Genomic DNA, 21,135 nt, shown 5'->3' with positions numbered 1-21,135 from the left:
GGTTGACACCACAAAAATTGGAAGAAAAAAGAGTAAAAGGGCTTTGTTACAGTTGTGATAGAAAATACACTGAAGGTAATAAGTGTGCTGAGAAGAAATTATTTTACATAGATTGTGAAGAGGAGGAAGAAAAGGAATAAGAATCATCAAAAGAAGAGGATATACACTAGAAACAAACCCTAGATAAAGAAGAAATGAATCCGACCATATCTTGTAATGCATTGGCCAGAATTACCACTCCTCAAACTATCAATATAGAAGGACATATCAAGAAGAAAAACGTAATAGTGTTGATTGATTTGGGAAGCACCCATAATTTTATTCATTGTAAGATAACCAAGGAATTGAATTGTTTCCTATATCCAACACCAGAGTTTCAAGTGGTCGTTGCAAGTGGAGGAACCATAAATTGCTCTGGAAAGTGCCATAATATCAAGCTATCCATGGGAGAATATGTATTGAATAACCCAATACTTTCCATTCCAATGGGTGGTGATGATGCTGTACTAGGAGTCCAATGGCCACAATTCTTGGGTACAATATCTTTTAATTTTCAAGAACTTTTCAAATTTTGTTCAGAAGGAAAGGAAGTTGAATTGAGGGGCATCACAAGGAAAATGGGAAAGATAATAAGCTCTAAAGGAATCACAAAGCTTCTAAATAAATAACAATGAGGCATAATTGCACAATTATGTTCGCTAGAGATTCCCACATCGAAATCATCTATTTCTCCATATCTCCAAAAAGTCCTTGACAATCATTCCAAGGTATTTGAGACTCCAAAAGCCTCCAACCTATTCGTGATCATGATCATTCTATTCATTTGATTCTAGGAATTGTTCCTCCAAACATCAGGCCTTACAGATAACCCTATGCCCAAAAGAGTGAAATTAAACGTATGGTTGCAGAAATGCTAGAGGCTGGTATAATTCAACCTAGTCAAATTTCTTTCTTTGCTCAAGTACTATTCGTGCACAAGAAGGATGGATCATGGTGCATGTGTCCAAATTATAGGGAGCTCAACAAGCTCACTATTAAAGATAAATTTCCCATTCCTCTCATTGACGAATTATTGGATGCATTTCATGGATCAATTTACTTCACCATTTGTTCAGGATATCATCAAATTAGAATGAAGACTAAAGAAATTCCGAAAACATCATTTAGAACTCATGACGGTCATTATGAATTTTTGGTCATGCCTTTTGGCCTTATCAATGCACCTTTTACATTTTAAGGTTTGATGAATTCCATTTTCAAACCCTTCCTTAGAAAATTTGTGTTAGTATTTTTTGATGATATACTAATCTACAACAAGTCTTGGAAGGATCATGTTCAACATGTTGATAGGGTGCTCAAACTATTGGAGGAGAAACAATTATATGCAAAAAGCTCCAAATGTTTATTTGGAGTACAAGAGGTGGAATATCTAGGTCATATTGTATCACATGAGGGTGTTAAGGTAGACCCTAGCAAAACTAAATCCATTAAGGAATGGAAAATCCCCACATCCATAAACCATCTGTGAGGATTTCTCAGGTTGACAGGGTATTATCGCAAGTTTGTTAAGAATTATGGGAGAATAGTAGCACCTCTAACAACATTATTGAAGAAAGATGCATTTTCTTGGACTCCAAAAGCAACAAAGGCCTTTGAACATCTTAAAGAGGCAATGTGCCAAGCACTGGTCTTAGCTATGCCTGACTTCACAAAAACCTTTATTGTGGAATGTGATGCCTCAGGAAATGGAATTGGTGTTGTTTTAATGCAAGAAGAAAGACCCATTGCTTTTGAAAGTCGTCTAATCAAAGGAAAGTATTTACACAAAGCTATTAATGAGAAGGAAATGTTAGCAATACTACATGCACTTAAGAAATGGCGACCCTACCTAATGGGAAGACACTTCAAGGTAAAAACAGATCATGATAGTCTTAAATAATTTTTAGAACAAATATTATCTTCAGAAGAGTAGCAAAAATGGGTCACAAAGATGTTGGGTTATGACTTTGAAATCATCTACAAAAAAGGGAAGCAAAATGTTGTGGCAGATGCATTCTTAAGAAAGGATGAGGATGTGGAAGGTTTTCTTTGCGCCATTTCTATTATCCAACCATATTGGATAAACGAAGCAAGGGATGAATGGAAGAATGGCGAAGAAGTGTGGGCACCCATTCAAAAGTTACAACAAGATCCCAGTACATATGATACATTTATCTGGAAAATGATTCGTTATGGTACAAAGATTGCTTATACCTATGTAAGAATTTCCAATTCAAACAAAAGATTCTTATGGAATTGCCAACTTGTCCCTTAGGAGGGCACCCAGGATTTTTAAAAACTTACCACAGGGTTAAGAAGATTTTTTTTTGGGATGGCCTTAAATCAGATATTCAAAAGTTTGTGCCTTAATGTTTGTTTTTCCAACAAAAGAAAGTTGAAACAATTAAGACCCCAAGTCTATTTCAACCTTTATCCATTCCAAGCCAACGTTGGGAGGAGGTTTCAATGGATTTTATCATAGGTTTACCCAAGTCCGAAGGAAAGAGTGTCATAATGGTGGTAGTTGACAAACTTACCAAGTATGCACACTTTTGTGCATTATCTCATCCATTTAAATCCAATACAATTTCTACAACATTTATGGAAACAATTCAAAAGCTACATGGAAACCCAAATATTATTGTAAGCAACAAAGATCCCATTTTCATTGGAAACTTTTGGACAAAATTATTTTCTTGTCTCGGTACTCAGTTAGCTCATAGCTCATCTTATTATCCTCAATCTGATGGGAAAACTGAGATAGTAAACATATGTTTGGAAGAATATCTTTGTTGCTTTGTCTTTGATAAACAAACACAATGGATCAAATGGTTGCCTCTGGCTAAATGCTGGTATAACACTTCCTACCATACTGTAGCAAAAATGACCCCATTTATGGAACTTTATGGATATCATCCACCATCCATCACGTCATATTTAATAGAAAATTATAAGGTTCAAGCAGTGGAAGATCACATCAAGCATCAACAACAAGTTCTCCAACCCTTAAAGGATAACCTCACTTTGGCGTAGAATAGAATGAAACAATAGGAAGATCAACATCGCAACAAAAGAAGTTTTGGTGTAGGTGAATGGGTATTCCTACGTCTACAACCATATAAACAAATGTCCCTCAAGCAAGTTAAGAAGGACAATAAATTATCACCAAAGCATTATGGTCCATACAAGGTGTTGAAAATATTGATACTATGGCATGCAAATTGGAGCTTCCTGCAGCTTACCGAGTGCACCCAGTTTTCCATGTTTCATGTTTAAAGAATGTTATAGGTAACAAGCTCCCAGTTCAAACAATATCTCCAAAACTTGACGAGGAAGGAAAAATCATATTGGAACCTGAAGCAGTCACAGAAACAAGAACTTGAAAACTACAAAATCGATCAATTTCAGAGTATCTCATCAAGTGGAATAAATTACTCGTTGAAGATTCCACATGGGAGGATGAGAACAACACTTTTTGAAAGAGAGGGGCATGTAAAACCCCTATAATACTAGTGATTCCCCCATTACTATTGTCATTGTAGCCCTTATTGTTATTATTGTGCCCCTATTATCCCCATATTGTTATTAGTGTGCCCCATAGAAGCCCACTATTGTTATTGTTGTGCCCTTATATTATTATTGTTATGTCAGCTTTGATTATATTGTGAGCCCCTAGACTCCTATATAAAGAAAGGAGGTTTATTCATTTGTATTATCCAATAATTGTTCATTTGTGTAATGTAAAGGAGGTTTCCCCCTCGAAGAGGCTGATTTTGAAGGCGTTGATCTATATTTTATTCTATTTTGTGAGCTGGTTGCATAACAACATCATCTGTAGTCTCATTCTTCCCATTTACTGGTCATGGCATCTCATGATGCTGCTCTTGTCTTACCAAGACAACTTCATGCCCTACCATAGGATTATCAGAGCCGTATACCTCAATTTGATGGAAATGGGCCAATAAAAACACAACAACACATATATAGAATGAATGACTATTCATGTTTACAAGAAGTTGACAAAGATGATGTGAAAATGAGACTCTTTGCACAAATTTTGACAGGAGAAGTTAGGAAATGGTTCAAGGCATTTCCAACAGCTAGTATTTCAGATCTCCCATAAATTCACTGAAGTTTTCTCACATGATGGGACTTAAAGAAGAATCCTCTCCAAATCTTGGCTGAATATGAGAGTATAAAGAAAGATCCTGGTGAAACAGTTCAATATTACTACACTAGGCTCAATAACATTTACAATTCTATTCCAGCAACAATACAACCTCCACCAGGGCTAGATCCTGATACCCTAGAAGAAATGCAAAGGAATGTTGTTAGTGTGGAAGCAAATTTATTGGCTAAGAGAGTAAGGTTAAAGGCTGAGAGGAGAGTCACAATCAAAGAAGAACCCTCTTCTTCTTCATCAGATTCAAAGTTAGACACCTTAGTTAAAACCATGGAAATAATGATGGAAAGGATAAGTTTAACTGACAGGCTCCACCAAGAGAAGCTCAAGGGGGTCCTCAAATCAGAAATCCTAATTTTAGTAGAAATCCACCCCAAATTAAACATAGAGAAAAGAGGTCCAGCGGATCAGCAAAAAATTAGATCTCCATTCCAGGAGAATTATGTAGACAAAGAAGCTGAGATAACGGAGGACCCCAAAGAGAATTAAATAAACTTATTTGGGGAAGGATAAATAGACAATATTTTATTAACTAAGGAGGAACAAGATATATTCTTGTTATCACAGCTATAAGTCATCCTTATAGAGTCAGATGACTATAAAAATGGATATCAAAATTCTATCATGGAGGTACACAAACAATACAATTTGAGAAGTAAGAAGACTGCAGGAAACCCTCTTAAGAATATTCAGAGTGATTCCCCTTCCACTATCCAGACAAAGGATGATTCTCAAAGGGATACTTCTCAAAAATAGGATGTAAGTATCAAAGAAGTGGATAAACCTCAAACATATTTCAGTATTGAAAATGAATTAGCCAAGGTCAAAATTTCTATTCCTCTGATAGAATTGATTAACAAGAATGCATATAGAGCTCAAATCATGAAGGCACTAAAAATAGGGGAGGGAACAAACATAGTCAACTTAACTCATGACCAACCTAAATTGTTGTTTGGAGCTGAAGTTGGAGGGAAGTTTCAAGATGGAAATGTGCCACCCTTCTATGTCAGTTTGAATACCCATGAATATATTTTACATAATGCCATGCTTGATTCTGGTGCTTCTCACAATCTTATGAAAGTGTCATGTTCAAGAGCGACTTTCTACCAATAAAGTTTCTTCAAGTTTTCTTCCCAATTTTCCCCAGTCATTGTTGACCAGTACCTCTTTATTTTTTGTCAAGCTTGAGGAGGATAACATATGCTTGTTCTATATTTTTCCCTTCGGGAAACCCATCGCTATGTTTTAACGAGCCCAGCGATAGTGAAACTCGTTCTTGTCTGTATGGACAAGCTTGTCGCTATTTGGGTCTTAACGACAAAGATAACTAAGTCCTTTTCAATTTTAGAGAGTCTGAAAAAGGGACGTAAAGAAAACTCCAATAATCCTTTTTCATCATATAATCCCTTGAGTCTGAAAAAGTATAAAACAATACAAAAGGGATGAATTTTCAGTACTTTGAACGAGTCGAACAAAACAAGCGCTCGATCGTTTTGTGTAATAATCCCTCAAGTCCAAAAAGATTAAAATCTAAAGGAGGGATAGCACTTGCGGTCACTTTAACGAGCTGGAGAGGCTAATTTCTCAGCAATCTTTTCATATTTTACGAGTCAGTTGAAAAGGGCTTTAAAGGAGACTCGTTTTTTGAGGAACGAGTGATAAATTAGGGTAGCAACGAATTCTAGGTAAGGTTTGGAATTTTCCAATCACGACAGTGTCACAAGGATGGCTAACAAGATCACTCTTCGCAGCTGTTCCTCAAAAAGGGTAAACAATCAAATGGAGGTGAATGATCGGCCAATATAGAGTGGAGGTGATGATGAGAACACGACCAAGGCTTCAAAGGCTGATGATAATACATTCACGATGGTTATTTACCGGAAATAGGTTCATTTTTTAATGAGCTTAAACTCTGGGGGAACATTTGCTCATTGCTTATGTTTATTTTTTAACGAGCTTGAATTCCGCGTTAAAACTTCTCGATCCAGTCGTATAATAAGGATGTCTCATTTAAAAATGGCATTTTTTTAAAGCTTTGCCCTGCATACTTTATTTATGCAAGTTAGGAAACGACCAATCCTATGAGTTTAAAGGGTTAGAGGACCTACAAATTTAAAAAATAAATGGTCGCTCTTCGCTTGCATGCCAAAAGGTTTGCATGCCCCCAAGTATAGTGAAGTAGAGTTTCCAGCTTACCCCTCAATTTGCAGACAAAACGTTTGTTTTATCAGGAAAGGCCTACCTTTTAACATAGGTATCTTATTCTGGTCTAACTCCATTTTCCTAAATGGACGGGTGTGTCAACCAGCCATATATCCTTCGTGGAAACCTACCCTATACCCAAGGTTTTCCTATTGAAATAGGCTAGGGTGCATGCCCCCTGGGTTTTAGTCATATCCTTCGAATCACTCGCGCTCATCAGGAGGACGGACTAGGGATTGATGAGACATTCCTTGTGTGAAAAGACCATTAGGGGATGGTATATGACTATTTGCTATGTGTGAACCGGGGAATGAAAGTTGTTCTATGATCTTGATCAATCTTCCTTCATGCGGAAAACACATTACTTTAAAGAGTGAGGAGACAATGGCTCCCATGCAATAAATATAGTCACGTCCAAGGAGTAGATTATAATCCAGGGGTCCTTGGACTACCATTATGTTCATGTGAGCGGTTTTCCTTCTCAATGTTATCGGCACATTGGGAAGGATCCCTAACGGTCGACTGGTTCCTTTGTCAAAGCCTATTAGATTTCTCATTTCAGGCAAAAGCGGTGCGAACCAAGCGCTTTCCAAGCAGTTGAGGAAAGGATACTCACAGAAGCCCCTTCATCTATGATGGTACTGGCCATGACCATTCTGTATATTTGAGCAATGATTCGAAATGGCACACTAGCCGGTAAGCAGGGTCTTCCTAGTAGATTCCAATCTAAGGAAATAACTAGGTTGCTTGGAGGTGGGACCAAATAGACGGCCGGATACGACTCTGACGAATTTCCTTCTTGTGGTAAAGGAACGGGTAGACTGACCCCACGTTCATCGGAGTCTGTGCTTACGAAGAGAATTTGGACGATGTCGTTCTTGTTCTCTTCGATGACTATATCATCTGAAGATGGATCCTCTGAAGGCAAGACCGGGTCAACTACCGCCTCGACCTTTTGACTTTCGTCTGGTGTGGATTCAGATGGTTTATCTTCAATGATAGACGCTTCGGCCGACCACAATGGCGTGTCAGCCAGATTTTCAACTAGTGACGGACTCGGCAAGAGCTTCTTATATCCAGGAGGAAGCCGTAACGGTGAAACTGGATGGTCGTCCAAAACTCTTTTAGCCTCGTCTAAGAAGGGTCAACGGTGGACGGCATGATCGCCTTCACACAGTTTACAAGGAAATTTACATTTTCCTTTTTGTCAAGGTGCTTCACTTTCACTAGTCGATGGTGTATTTTCAACATGATCATCAGCGGTTGATGACACCGGATTTTGCAAACGAGGAGACCAGTACCTTAAGATCGAGGGATGCAATGACAATCTCGATGATAGTGGCCTCCTTTGCAAATGACACATGGCGATTTAGGCTTGGACGGTGCAGTGTGTGGATTTTCATTAGACGATGCCTGGTTGCCCCTTTTCGCTTTTGGCTCCTTCTTCTTCTTCTCTTTCTTCTTCTTCTTCTTCTTCTTCTCGGTTACTTGATTTTTTGCTTTACCAGCTTCATCAAGCGAAGAGGAAGGAGGAGAGGAAGAATTGGACGAAGTAGAAGGTTGGGGGGTAACTCTGATATAGTTTAGTTGCTGACTTGATTGTTCAGGACTCACGGTGTTCTGAACGACAGAGGTTGAGAAGAGCCATACGGGCAAGCTGATTTTCAATCCTAGAAGCAACAATGTGGCCATATGGGGTGCACCAACATCTCCCCAAGAGGAGAAAGGACTAGGATCCCCCCCAAGGGGAACTCCTTGGTTGGTGGACTCCATTTTTCTCAACCTAAGACCAACGTAGGAAAGGTGATATTTATTCCGATTAAAATAAATTTTAGACGCTTTGACACAAATTGTTTTTTCAATTTTTAAGAGTCGAGAAAAAACAAAAGATGACTCTAGTCGCCTTCTATTTTTAATGAGCCTGAAGTGACAAGTGCTCAGATGGACCTTTTCCTTTAAGGAGTCTGAAAAGGAACGAAAGAGACTGCTCCGAAAATCTAGACAGAGGGATTACCAAACTAATTGCAAAACTGTAGAATACTTTTTACGGTATGGCAGTCAATCTTCCCGAATGTTGTGTTCAGTGCATTGCGATCGATAGGGTAGACATGGCTTCCTATGGATAAAGGATAAAGCCTATTGTGGTCTCCCAATATATACTCGACGGTACGTGGGAGCACAAGTCCGTACCATGAAATCACCCAACCAACAATGAAAACAACAATTACCAGGCTTTACGACGCCGGAATACGTCTCTAGCCTAGACTTCTAAATGTTGTGCGTTAGGTTCCAAAGCATTTTTAGATTCATTAAATTTATTTTACAGTTGATATTTCTTAAGAAATTTGCCTTTCAGGTTCACCGCGTGATGTAGATATACAATTCCTAAAATGCAATCTAAGATGATAAACAATCGTTTAATCTTCTTTTTGCAATGAAAATCCTAGCTACTAAGGAAAGAGAGATGATATTCTTTCAACATTGAGCAGAGAGCACACACTATATGCACTGTCCTAAATCAAACCAACAAACAATCTAAATGAAAATGCACATGCATGTATTTGTTTTCAGCCTTATTAATGTGTGAATGATAAAAAGAAATCTAAGCGCAAATCTGAATTACTTTTCAAAGCGACATTACTAACAAGTTTCTTTTCAAGACAAAATGAAGGCAATGACGACACTTTGCGATTTGGAATTGAAAACTTGCTTTCAACACTTGAAAAACTACTAATTCAAATCAAATACAAGAGTAACATTGTAATCAACTATCAAGAACAATTGGATTCTCTTCTATGACTGAAAATGACACTTGCGACACTTTCAAATCAAGAAACGACAGTTCAATTATGCTACTTCTTTGTAAAAGAGAACTGAAAATGGCTCAAAATACATAAAAAAAATTACAGTTCTTTGCACAATGGAGGTAGAATAATGGCAAGGAAGGGGGTTCCAACAGAGGTATACTGACTACAGACAGCAAAACTCCTGAATAGAGCTGAAAAGAGTGAACACAGAAACCAAAATCCAAGAGCAGAAAAGGCCTTGTCTGATCAGCACACCTGTAACACAGGGAAAGTGAGATGCAGCGCACCTACTACACTCGGGAAGTGTGATGCATCTAGAGTCCAAAGAAGAGACAGCGCGATGGTCCAGGGACGAGACTTCAACTGGGTTCCGGGTCACAGTTTGCAACTCAGTTCCGGGATTTAGGCCGAGCAAGTGGTAATTAGTAAATAAATCACAGGGGTAGATCTAAGGAGGTTACTAGAGCCACCACAAGGGCAATTAGAGAGCTTGTAAATCGATTGTTCAGTTCATAAAAAAAACGTCGAGATAGACTGAAGCAACATTGATCTACTTTGCACTTGCATAGCAAGTGCAGTTCGAAGGCTAGCTGGCTTGACTTCAGGCTCCGTCTGTAAGTTTATAAAGCAAACAAATATAGAGAAACAAACAATCCATTCGCTCCCCAGTGGAGTCGCCATTTTGTTATCGGGAAATCTAGTGTCTAAGCAGAGCTGCTAGTCCCACTAAGGCTGGTAGCTACCTTAGAAACAAACAAACTAAAACCGATTTCGTTTTCCTTTATGAGAAGTAGATAAGAGGGGGAAAGAAGGAGACCAACCTCTGTCTTGCGCTTGGTTCCTTGCTTGATTCCTCTCCCTTCTGATAGATCTTTGCCACTCGCTTCTTCGTCTACCCAGCTTCAAAGAGCACCTGTAGAATCAAAGCAGCATAGCACTATCCAAGAACATAGATCTACTATCATAAACAATATAGGACCATATTTATATTGACCACACAAATGCATATATCATCAATCATACAAGAATGTGGAGGAAAACTTGAATAGCTTTATTAATAATCAAGAATAGCGAAGAGGATTACAACCAATTGTTCTGACCCAGCATCATCCTCTTAGCAAGAAAGCCCTTCTTCACCTCATGAAAAGCTTAGATCACCCAACACTATGATGTTGCACCAAGAAACCAGTAGCACTTCCCTACAAGATACAAAATTCCAGCCTCTGGATCTCTGGGATGAGGGATCCATATATAGATGTTTGCAAGGGGGGTGAGTCAGCTTTTGAGATTTGATTAGTGTCCTCTCTCTAATAGTTCTTGATTCCACTTGGATATTGATGATCTCTTACTCATCCCTGGGCGAATGCAGAGAGGCAAGTGTCACAGGAGAAGTTTCTGGAAGATTCCATGATCCTCCACCTTGCAGATTGACCCTGCCATTTGTCCACTCTCGCCCATCGCACCCCATAGAAGGGCTTTTCAGTATGCATCGCACCTCCCGTGTGTATTTAGGTGGGATGCAGCGCACTTTGACCATGGAGCAGGTGAGATGGTCCAGTTTTGACCAGTTCTGAGTAGTTTTTTATGGAGAACTTCTGGGAGAAGATGTAATCAGTTGACCTTGTTCTTTTAGAGGTTGGAACAACACTTTTAGGGACTTAAGAGCCCTTGTTTTATGGACATTTATGATTGGAGTTGCAGTGCCCAAAAATGTCTATAACACTTGGTGGTACTATTACCTCTCACTTAAAGCTTCACTCCCTGCCCCTTTTTTGCAGTAAGAGAACCTAGACATAGTTGTGTTGCACACTCACTAGGCACACTCACCTCATTTTTTGAGGATACCATTGCATCACTCTCATGTGCTGATAGCTAGAGCCAAGGAAGATCTTTGAGTATTTGGAAACAGGGAATTTATACCAGATGGGACTCCTACACAACGGTGTGAAGTCTGATTGGGACTTCAATCAGGGAGATCCCTTTGTTTGATGGATTTCTAGCACCGTCAATAGATTGTCTAGTTGTGTCGTAGGCATTATTTTTTCCTCGAATACACATAAGATGGACATAGATCCTTCGTCCCCCGCTAGTGTGGTGTTATCCGAGGATTGGGTATCTGGTTTGACGAAAGTTGAGTTCTTAGTGATGAATCATGGCATGAAATCAAATAATTAGTGGAATTGGGGAAGGTGTGGGAAACCTTGAGTATGATGGTTTCATGCAAAAATGTGAAACTATGATGTATACGTCTGTGTTTTTTGCTAAGGGAAATGTGAAGGGTAGGGTAATACCTCCTAAATACCCATAACTCGAGACATTGGTTAATGAAATGGTTTGGTTTGTCACATAAAGTGCACAAGGAAGCATGTTGGGATGTCATTGGTTCTAGTTTATTCTAAGTATGGTGGGATGTTGAGTGACTAGAAGAGGAATATGAGAATGAAGCTTCTTCCCCAATAACATAAAATATGGTTATGAATCCATCATTTACCATTGGTGTTGTGGGAATTGATGGGACCACGGTATTGGCTTGGGAAAGTGCCCCTAAAGCATCTCAATATCAAGGGATTTCAGGGAAATGATGAGTGTAATGCATGTATTCTGCACATATAGCTAATGCATGGTTGGTGCACAATGCCTTATTACACGCAGGTGTGGTATTTTCTCCAGTAGGTGGAGGGGACTTCATTGGTGATTTTGGAGCATGTACAAGAGATTTTAACTTGTCTAACTCGGGGCACATATTCATAGGGTTCCCAAATATTTCACAAAAAGCACGGGGTGGAGGTACCCTAGACGGGGAAGTGTTTGAAGCTTCCACCTTCTTTCCTGTTTTATTATCCCTTTTTTTGGAACCGAGTGGTTAGCGTAAAAACTAAGAAAGAAAGAGGAGTGAAGGAGTAAAGTGGCAGTGCACAACAGCTGTTTGATCTGGAAGATCAACAGTCTGGATGATGTCACTAAGGAGTAAGGAAAAATATCACATCTGCAGAATTATTTACAAATTTAAGTCCCGCAAGTGTAAAACCCATTTTACACTAAAAATGAGTGCAAAACATAGTCGGATTTAGAATCCGGACCTAAAAACTTATAAAAGTTGGCCTATACCCTTATCGTGTCCGAGAGTATGATCGCAACGGAGGTTTATGTGTTATAGCATCACCCTTTAATACTCCAACTTGTGATATGGTGACGAAGCGATGCGCCGATAGCTGATAATTGGAGATCAGAGGGGTCGAAGGATGGAGATCGACACAGCGGAAAGGCGATAGACTAATAGCTAGACCCAACGATAAATATAGATGTGGGCTTATGATATTTGAAGTCTGGATCTATGTTCCGGTGAGTTTTCCCTTTGTTTGGGTATGTTTCCTTTGTAAATGAGATAGTAAAGAATTAAGCGTTGATAATGTATTCTGGGAAGTAATATAATCGCATATCGGTGAAGCGGAAGGATGGGTATTGAGGTGAACCACAGAGGATCCGATCGCGATTGCGATAAAGGTAATCCTCGGGAATTGTGCAGAAGCCGTATAAAGGCAAAAAAGGGTGTGTTTGCATATGTTTTCCTTTGTAAATTGTTTTATAAGGAAATAGCGTTGGTAAAAGGTTTTGTGGGCTATATATATATATATATATATATATATATAAGAGGGTTATATATGCGAAATTAAGGAGCTTACAAGTCCCGATAGGAAGGATTTAACGAATGACTTTAATAGATTCATAAGCGAAGGCTTGAGGTTTGTTTAAAGTCTTGATAGGAGGTTTTGGTGGGGTGATTGAGTTCCAATACAAGGGAACCGATGATAAAGGGGCCTTAACCATGTATGGTTGAATATTTGACTCCTTTGTGAGTCAAATACCTGGGATAGATGTATTTATGCATATTTATGCATACTTTGGGTATGTGTGGGGGTAACCCTGCATCATTAGTGGTATCAGAGCAGATTTGTAATCATAGCAGAATTGAAGTTGAAACAATTGGTTAAAACAGAACAAAGAAATTCTATGAGAAAGAATTGAGAACAGAATATGTGTTAAGGTGTTTATGCAGGCAAGAGGAAGGATCAGATTCTAATCTGACAGAAGAAGGCACACAGAGGTGATGTGTAGTAGAACTTGCAGATGCAAGAAACAGAGGGAAATCCATCCAAGGCACAGGTGGAATGGTGAAACAAGATCATGCTGAGATCTTGAAGGTGAGATAATATGTTTTGTTTTAAATTGAGAATGTGTGTTTATATACTAATGCACAGGTGACAGCAAGAGAAGTTGTGAGAGGAGAACCAGATGTGTTCTTGAAGACAAAGTAAGGAAAACACTCTAATAGAGAAGTGGTAGTGAACCTGAAGAATCCAACAAGAGATTGGACAGAGAGGACAAATGAATTGTTCTCAAGAGAGTGTGAGAGATTGCAGAAGTCTAAAAGGAGCAAAGGTGTTGCTTGGGAGGAGGTTATAGATAGAGGACCATGTTTACCAAAAGACTGAGTGAGGAGAGCTTAGTGAGGTAAGAATGCAACGAGGAGGACTAGTTGTTGCAGAGGTTTATTGCAGATGAGTGAGGAGCTCATGAAAGAAGAGGAGAAGAAAGATGACTATTGATAGTCATAGTAGAGGTTCATAGAGAAGCCACAACAGAAGAAAGATGAAGAAAGAGGATGCCAAGGAAAATGGCAAGAGGATGAGTCAAGAGGAAATTGACAAAGAGATTGCAGAGTTAAAAGGACAACTCAATGCATTAAGGAGGACACTAGAGGAAAACCAAAAACTAGGTTGGGTCTTGATGAAGAAGCCAGTGAAGTGGCATGAGATATAGAGAAGGCTACAACAGAGGCAAGTAAGGTGGCTGATGGAAAAAATCAAGGAAGTTGAGTTAGAAATGGAAGAGTCCATTTGTGAAATAGAACAGGGAGAAATTCTGGGAAAAAGTGAAGATGAAGACTTGAAGACTGAAACTTCAAGTGAGGCCAAAGGGTCACATGGTTTTAAATCTGACAATTTGTGTATGTTTGCAAGAGAAACATGTAAAGAAGGACAATTTGCTAACATTTTCATAAAGGAGAAAGAAGACAAGCAGAATCCAAATTCTGTTTTGGAAGAAGATGAGATAGATAAGTCTCATATGTTTTTGGGAAAAGATATCAAGCAACCAAGTGAAGGGCTTGAGGTGATTGAAGAGGAGACCATCGAAGAATTTCTGAATCATATGAAGGATTTGGAACAGCAAGAAGATATGATGGATGAAGCATCCAATGAGACCACAGGGTCTTATGTTTTTAAAACTGATAGTTTGTGTATGATGGTAGGTATTGTAGGAGAAAAGAAACCTATTGAAGATATCTTCAGAGTAGATGAAGATCTAGAAGTGAAAGGTCACAAAGAAAACTTCTCAGAAGAAGAAGAATTTGATTTCATACAAAAGAAAAAGTCTATAGATGAGTCTATAGAAGCTGCCATAGAGATGAAGAATTAGGGTCTTATTCTGATGAAGAATGAAAAAATACTGTCTCAAAAAGGTAATCAAATGAGTTTGATTAATGTTATTGATGAAAAACAAATACAAGAGAATGTTAATGCAGATGGTGAGACAAGGATAACTCTTGGGGAAGATAAACAACAAGAGACTGAAGGAAAAATTGAAGAAGAGACTATGTTAGCTGAAAACATAGTAAAGGATCATCAATTCACCATGATGATAGGCACAGTGGAAATAGACACGGAAGTTTTTGAGACAGTTAGTGAAGGAGAAGGAAATCTACAGAAATATGTTAAGAAGGAAGAAGTCTATGCAAAAGACTTAGCAAAGGGAGAAAGAATGCTAATAAAGGAGTGTTTTACAGAGGATGAGCAATCTTTTGAAGCTGTCAGAAGTGTGGAGAAGTATCTTTCAGGAGATAAAAACTTTGAAGGAAAGGAGGATGGAGAATATCTCTTACGTGAGAGAAGTAGTGATTTATTGCAGCAGAAGGAATTTAACAATGCATGGATGTGTGAAGATGTGACAACACAGGAAAAAGTTATTGTGAAAGAAGGATATGAAATTCAGTCTGAAGATTTGATATGTGAAGCAACAGTTGAGACTGTTGAACCTTATGATTTCCAAACTAATAATTTGTGTATAAATGCAGGAAACATAAGTGATGATGAAATAATTATGAAGTGTCACAAAGAAATTACATTGTTGGAATATTTGCTGAGAAATTTAGAGTATGACAGTGTGAATACAAATGAAGGAGTTCACTATGGTGGACAAGAGCAAGAAGACATCATTAGAGAAGATGATGTGGAGGAGAGACTAGTTGACAGTCTCATTAATTCTTTTGAGAATTCAAAACAGCATACTGATGTGCTGACAAAGGGGAAAGAAACAGAGCAGCAAACTGAATTGTTGCCAAAGGAAGATAAGGCATAGAAGCCTTATGTCTTTGATTTTAACATGTGTTTTGTGAGTGCAAGTTTAGTTGCAGATGATGGAGGAGATTTGGCACAGATGAACAGCCAAATAAAGATGAGAGAAGAAGATTCTGTGGAAGGATTCAATCCATGGAACAGAGATGCTCAATTGTTGGAGAGAATGTTGGACAGTCATGATTCAATACAAGAAGAGATAATCATGAAAGAGGGTAAGGATGATAGGGAGGCAGTCAGCATAGTAAACAAAGCAAAAGTTGGAACAAGAATAATAGAACAAGAAGAAGAACAACAGATTGAAGAACTAGTGGACAACAGCAACAACCTGAAGCAAATAGAAAGAGGAAGAAGTAAGAAGCAGAATATGAACCAGTCCAAAGATGTACTGGAAACAGAGATTGAAGAAGTGTGGCAACTAATGATGACGCAGTCCCAATGGAGGAAAATGGTAGCAGCAGGAAGCATGATCAGTCAGAGTTTGAACCTGATTGACAAAAAGAAAAAGGTGGAGCAAAAGACAACAGAAGTGCAGTAGCAGCAAAGGAACAAGACATTTGGGTAGTTACAAAACAAAGTGTGGGATCTAGGAAGATAAAGATCAAAAGACACATGATCAGGAGATCATGAATATTTTCTACTTTGGGAGTCTGATGTAGGAGAATTAAACCCAAGAGAAAATCATTGTAATTAAGTAGACATAGGGGGTCATGTATTTTTAGGAAGTTGGATTCCTAAGTGATAAATTGATGTAATATTAGGCTTTGAGTGATTAGAATAGGAATAAAATTAGATGTGCGAGATATCTTGTAAATGCTCTCGAATAAATGAGGACATGAGTGGCTAGTAATGATAAAGAGTTAGAAGTCAAATCCAACTCTTAAAGTAGTTCATGACTCGAGGAACAAGAGATAGATTTTAGGAATTTAATGAGTTAGAAGTGGACATAGAGGATTTAGGAGTCATTTCAATAGATTTAGGAGTCAAACCAGGATGAGTGAGCAAAACTTCATGGCATATATGTAAGCCTACGGGCAAAAGGAGGAGGAGGTCACTGATAGCAGAAGATCAGGCCACGAGACAGAGAGTCTTCTTATGTAATCAATTTTTTATATGTTTATATACAGAGGAATTCAATTCTAAGTGTGGAAATGTGTTAATCATGTGTCTATTGATTGATTACTATGTGAACTCATGGGTTCTGTAATAGAGGTTGCAAACAAAGTCGAGGCAGAGTACAGAGGAGAAGAACGAGCCAAGTGGTTCGTCATGGATCTTTGAATCCATTGAGAGATTAACTAGAGTCCATATTTAGTGATAAAAATCAAAGAAATCAAGCTTAGGAGGGAGTCGCAGCGGAAACAGTGAAGGAATTGAAACCTTTGAAGAAGAACAAAACCACAGAAGAACTGAAGACTTAGCGTAAAAACTAAGAAAAAAAGAGGAGTGAAGGAGTAAAGTGGCAGTGCACAACAGCTGTTTGATCTGGAAGATCAATGGTCTAGATGATGTCGCTGAGGAGCTAGGTCAAATATCAAATTAGCGGAATTATTTACAAAGTTTAAGTCCCGCAAGTGTAAAACCCAGTTTACACTAAAAATGATTGCAAAACATAGTCGGATTTAGAATCTGGACGTGAAAACTTATAAAAGTTGGCCTATACCCTTATCAGGTCCGAGAGTATGATCACATCAGAGGTTTATGTGTTATAGCATCGGCCCTTTAATACTCCGACTTGTGATATGGTGATGAAGCAATGCGCTGATAACCGATAATTAGCGATCGAAGATCGGAGGTGTCGAAGGATGGATATCAGCGCAGTGGAAAGGTGATAGAATAAGAGGCAGACCCGACGATAAATATAGATGTGGGCTTATGATATTTGAATTCCGGCTTCGTGTTCCGGCAGGTTTTCTCTTTGTTTGGGTATGTTTCCTTTGTAAACGAGATAGTAAATAATTAAGCGCCGATGATGTATTCCGGGAAGTAATATAATCGCATATCAGTGAAGTGGAAGGATGGGTATTAAGGTGAACCACGGAGGAGCCGATTGCAATCTGCGATAAAGGCAATCCTCGAGAATTGTGCAGAAGCCATATAAAGGCAGAAAAAGGTGTGTTTGCATATGTTTTCCTTTGTAAATGGTTTTATAAGGAAATAGCACCAGTAAAAGGTTTTGTGGGTTATATATATATATATATAGATAGATATATATATAGATATATAACCAATGATAAGAGGGCTATATATGCGGAATTAAGGAGCTTAAAAGTCCTAATAGGAAGGATTTAACGAATGACTTTTATAGAGTCAAAAGTGAAGGCTTGGGGGTTGTTTAAAGTCCCAATAGGAGGTTTTGGTGGGGTGATTGAGTTCTGATACAAGGGAACTGATGATAAAGGGGCCTTAACCATGTATGGTTGAATATTTGACTCCTTTGTGAGTCAAATACCTGGGACAAATGTATTTATGCATATTTATGCATACTGTGGGTATATGTGGGGGTAACCCTGCATCAACAATACTTAGTCATGGCTTCTCTAATCTTCATTTAATTTATGAGATGTGCATGGAAACACATAGATGACTTGTCTAACCTCAAGGTAGGCCCAACACTATTTTATACAAAATCATGGTCCTTGTTGCCTTGACCCAGTGATCTTTGATAGTTGTTATTACTCTTGAGACTAACTCCTCTGTGGAATCGTGGTCCTTGTTTCCAACTCATCCATAATCCATTCACCTTTGTACTGTTATATTGGAGCCAGAAGATACTGTAACTCATACAAGAGGAACTTTATGATATCACTCAGTTCTGGTACCCTTAGCCCCATTTTTCTTTACCTCTCTTGTTTTCCACCATGGGACCAGGAGCTATGACCGAAGACTTCATATACCATTGTAGTGTTATATCGAATCCCCTGCATATTGTAACTTTTGTAAAGTTCCAATTGGCATTTAGTTCCTTCTACTTAGCCCTTATTGTTTTTCACATCATAGCACCACTGCCTGTGACCGCTAATGTAGCACTTAGTTTCCAAGCCTTCATGTTCATGCTAGGGGCCTATGGTAGTGTTTTTGTGGCAATGGTGTACCAAAAGATACCTCCTTAATAGTTTCTTTTTCCCTGCAAAGGATCACAGATATAGTTGTTGATGTTAGTTGACAGACTTAGATCAACAAAGCATTGCAAATAGTGAAAACAATGCATATACAAACATAAACTAAAACAAAGAGATAAATACACAAACAAGGCTCAATGGAGCAAACAAATCAAAAAAATAATGGGAAAATATTCCTTTATTGACTGTTGGTAGTATAGGTTAAACACAATATATGAATCTTGAACACTTGAAGATAATTATTTGAGTTATGGTGCTCAAAAATCCTCCACAAGGGAGTTCTTTTCCTCAATATCTTTACAAGTTTCTCCTCTCTCTCAAATAAATATGAAGGCTCTCCAGTGGTGGACTCTTCTCCTCTCACTAAGATGATGGACTGCTTAGAAGTAATATGGCCAACATGCTAGTGCTCTTACTTTCTTTGGCTTCAATAATGGAATGTTGGTTTGCTCTAATAGCAATTTTGTCAACATAACAATGTCTCATGTTTTGGTTCTCCCATGACATGGTAAAATAGAATTTTTTAATCCATCTTGCCTCTCTTGATTCATGCATGACAATGACTCATGAGTAGGACAAGATGATTCCATTGAGGGTTGCATATCTGTAGGGCGACTCGAATTCGACTATCCTAGACTGAGATCCTATCAGGAATCGCCTTGAATTTTGTGAGGTGGTCTCGAATTCATTGAGTCATCCATTTCTTTGATCATGCGGCTTTCAAAGAAAATTTTGTGCATGCATGGATATCGAAGAAATAGTCATGACTTCCTCAATTTTTTAGCCTTATAAACTTTCGACCTTAGGAGAAATTAATTTTTTTTAGACTTCATAATGTCTTCTGCATGGAAAATATTCACTTGTGCTTTATGTTGGACATCTTTTAGTGTCTTCTGGACTATGCAAACATGTGTATGATTTTCTAGTGTTAACAATTTCCCACTGACGTATAAGGTTAGGAGAAAACGTATAGCTGAAAAACATCATGTTTTCTGTTCTAACGAAGAAACTAATAAACCTTTTCGAGAGAGAGGATAACTTGTTACGGAGATGAGTATAGAAACCCCTTGAATGAGTATAAAAGATAACCATGCTCTGAAGAAAAACTAAAGAGTAAAAAAGTGTCTATATGAGGTGCACATGTCCCATGCTCATTATGATGACTAGTGACAAATTATTACAACCAAAAAGGAAATGGTTCTATCCAGTCAACATTGTGGTGGTTGATGTGTTGATGGTTGATGATGATAACTATTGATGCCCTCAAGGGCGCTTCTTGGACAAATAGATTGAATTTTGTTCCCCCATGCATAACAAAGGTGAAGCACTGCGGAATGAGGTGCGGAGGTATGCATGAGTCTTCGACTTTGGGTAACTCCCTCGTATCATGATGTGAGCATTGTTGAATGAGGTTCTTAGTGATGCAGGGGTCTTCAACTAAATGAAAGAACTGCAACGGTCATTAAGTACGATACCACCTTGACATTAAAACTTGTGTTGGGATTGAATTTCAAGGGTATCAATGACATCAGTGGGAAATAGTGATTCCCATTGTGCCACCCAAGGATATCCCTTCAAGGGGGGAGTATCCAAGGTACTACCTCCATCCTGGAATACGAGTGTTGAAGTCGACAAGAAAGAGGTGTGAACCGCCTGACATGTTGTGTCGGGGAATCAATATATGGTGTAAACATATTGTAATAGTGTGGGTCAGATAAGGCATGATAATGGAAGTTGACATTATGATTGGATATGGATAGTTGGCCCGAGGTTAGAGCTATTATGCAAATGGAGATAGTCAATACGTGTTTGTTGATAAGGATGGCCCTAGAGTCGGTAGGATTTCTAGGGTCGATGTAAGTATGTTTTGACTGGTATGAAGATAGTAAATGACTGTGGGTGTTGTGCGAGCTCTGACCAAGGGTGATTAGAAATTGTCACCGAGTAAAATACATGAAAATATGGGTGGGAGCCTTTTTCCAAAAAGAAACTATTTGTACACTTGCCAAAAAAATATGAAGGTGATTTGGATGTACAGACACGGAGATGGGTGCCCCATGATAATGGTGACTTGGATGGAGGTGTGGTGTTTTTCTGAGGGTGGGGGGCCCATTGGTTGGTCTCCGTGTTGGGTTGGTGAGGTGGATGAAGTGACACAGATGGGCTATGTAATATGGGTGGATGATAGGCCAAATGTAGGACATGGTGGTGCATTTGTCTTAATCTGCCATAAAGTACCAGGGATGGCCTGAGAATGGGGCGTATGGTAAATGAATGCAAGGGAATGAGGTTGATCTTCATGGCATGCAAGTGGGGTGGTTCCCAGGCCTGAGTAGGTGGTCATGGCTCCTAATAGTGAATAGGGGTCT

The sequence above is a fragment of the Pinus tabuliformis genome, chromosome 2_1, assembly GCF_031772625.1.
Source record: "Pinus tabuliformis cultivar Carrire ecotype Pingquan chromosome 2_1, CPIR1, whole genome shotgun sequence".
Taxonomy (NCBI): Eukaryota; Viridiplantae; Streptophyta; class Pinopsida; order Pinales; family Pinaceae; genus Pinus; species Pinus tabuliformis.
This window is presented reverse-complemented; position numbering follows the sequence as displayed.